Consider the following 2,757-nt stretch of genomic DNA (forward strand, 5'->3'; position numbering starts at 1 on the left):
CTGTTGGTTATTTTAATTCCAACATTTGATGTGGAAATCTCAGCTGGTCTAAGTTGTTTGTACCATTAGAGTAATACCAAGGAGGAAGCTCTGAATGAAACTGATCTTTACAGAGGAAAGAAGAGCTGGAGGAGACAAGAAGACAACCTGCATGAAATAGAGTTCCTTTATTTTGTCCTCTGGAGCTTTAATCCAGTTTCCCCCAAGGATTTGTAAGTAAGCAATGGAAATGTTATTGACATGGTGGAAGATTTAGTAGAAAATATGAAAAATCTACGTCAGTTTGAAGCTCAGCTAGGCAAGTATTAATATCAGAGCATCACATGCTTGTGATTTTCTGCAATAATGGAGCTATGAAGGTTGGGCGTTTCCTCTTGGAATAATTGATTTATAGCCATTAGCTTTCTACCTTTCGGCATCCATTATTTCATCCTCTTGTAAAGCTGAAAGAGGCTTTTAACATGGCCTTGGACTGATGTTATGGATGCCCTTTTCTCACACCGGTTATCTCGTTGTCAACAGGGTAAAGTCATCCTTAAATTTGAACTGGGGGTTTCCCCATCGTTTCACAGACACCATAGCAGCTCAGCACAGGTGGATTGGTGCACATCTAAAAAGTTTTTCCCCCAAAACCCCTCAGAATCTGTACATTTTGCTCCAGCAGTGGACCAAAGTATTCTTGCTTGTGAGGCTAATCCTGATACATTTAAACAGGAAGCCCTTCCCAGGCACAGAAAATGCTAATTGAACACTTGCTCAAGGTCATAAATCTAGATGTCTAATCAGTAACAAATATTTATGGCTATTTAAACCTTCACTTGGGTTCAAGAACATTTGTAATTAAGAGTGCTTTATTCAATATTACTCTCCATCAAATATTTGGTTTAATTTGTTAATTTGCTATATATATATATATATATATATATATGTATATATATATATATATATATATATATATATATATATATTTAAAATCCTATAGTTCAGACTCTTGAAACAATATAGGTTCTCAATAGTTTTTTTTTTTTTTAAGTAATGTTTTATTTCATATAATTTCATCTCCAGAATGTTGCTAGGGGTGATGCTGATAAACGATTTGTTACTTCAAGGCTTGATTATTGTGATTCTTCATCAGGAAGTCAATTAACTGTGGTTAAAACCCTTCAGCTGATCCAAAATGCTGGCAAAAGGCAGTTCAGCCTGGTTCTACTGGAAGTTTCTTTTTTAAATGGAGTTTTTCCACTCCACTGTTGCTGTATGCATACTCAGGAAGCTCATGAGGGATGGCTGTAGTCAATGACTCAATGCAATCAACTGCTTTTTCTTGGAAAACTTTGACTTAATCTGATTGTATTGTCTCCTATATGTGTGTTGAAATAATGTGTAGTGAATTGGCACTATATAGACTTGAATTGAAAATTGAATTTAACCTATTGCTTTTCAAATTATAAAAATCCTTGTCCATCAGGAAAAAGCTAGTATTTCACTGTAGTATCAGCAATACCGCCAAACTACCACATTGTTTGACTTTCAGTTGTCCCTGTAGTCATTACTGCATTTATTGACAGATACCTCCTTTATCTCAAGATACTTCTCAGCTGCTCCCCAGGTTGTAGCAGTAAACATTTGAAGCATCCTCCTGGTGAAGATCTTTAGAATAACTGGCATACCCAATCCTAACCTTTAAGGTAACTTTTCCTCCATGTAACAATCTTTTTATTTCAGTACTTGAAACCCTTTTCATATTTACTTTGATCTCTTCACTCGTTAGGCCTACCTCAGGTCCCTCCCATGTGTTTTTACAATTTTCTGCCTTATTTGGGTCTTGATTTCTTTCCCAAAATTGTATCGCCACTGCTGCTGGTCTGTACCTCTTCATCTAATTATCAAACATGCACTCGTCGTCTGGATGGGGCCACTGACTCCTATTGCCTCAGCTTTAGTGGAATTTGGGTACAGAAGCGGTTACTCTTTGCATGGCCACAGGAGGACAGCATTGTGCAAGATTTGAGGAAAGCAATAACTACAAGTTTACTGTTGTGAGATAAGACAGATGACATTTTCTTTAATTAGCTGCTGAGATTGTCCCTTGGTATTCAACATACAGTACATCCCTAAAGTAGACAGTAGAATTGTTCCTAATTCTGCTCTTTTTTTTGAAGAGAGGTGCCTCAGTACCCCGTCTCTCACCCCATGAAAACTCTACAGACATTACAGATTCTCTACAGCACTTTCAAAATATTCTGGGAAAACATTGTTAGATTAAATAAAAACACCAACAACCTTAAGTCAGAGATTTTATTCAGAGCAAAGCCAAACTTGACATTTTCAGAGGACAAAGATCTCTGTTTGGAATGCATTCAAGAAAACATAACTGATCATTTTCTGCTCAACTTCATTTCTCTGTTTCTTTTAATACTCTTCTCCTTCCTCCTCTCCCTCACCCTCAATGGAGTCGACCCCAACCTCCTCATAATCCTTCTCCAGAGCTGCCATGTCCTCCCTGGCCTCGGAGAACTCTCCCTCCTCCATTCCCTCACCCACATACCAGTGGACGAAGGCACGCTTGGCGTACATCAGATCGAACTTGTGGTCCAGCCGAGCCCAGGCCTCTGCGATAGCAGTGGTGTTGCTCAGCATGCACACCGCCCTCTGGACCTTGGCCAGGTCCCCACCAGGAACCACAGTGGGTGGCTGGTAGTTGATGCCAACCTTGAAACCAGTGGGACACCAGTCCACAAACTGGATGGATCGCTT

At 39.2% G+C, this 2,757-nt stretch overlaps 1 protein-coding gene across 1 annotated transcript in view; it reads right to left on the bottom strand.

Moving 5' to 3' along the window:
* LOC107088737 (tubulin alpha chain-like) overlaps window positions 1–2,757 on the bottom strand; it is a 21,478-nt gene that overhangs the window by 16,264 nt on the left and 2,457 nt on the right. The window lies entirely within an intron of this gene.

The sequence above is a fragment of the Cyprinodon variegatus genome, unplaced genomic scaffold (genome assembly GCF_000732505.1).
Source record: "Cyprinodon variegatus isolate N-32 unplaced genomic scaffold, C_variegatus-1.0 Scaffold228, whole genome shotgun sequence".
NCBI lineage: Eukaryota > Metazoa > Chordata > Actinopteri > Cyprinodontiformes > Cyprinodontidae > Cyprinodon > Cyprinodon variegatus.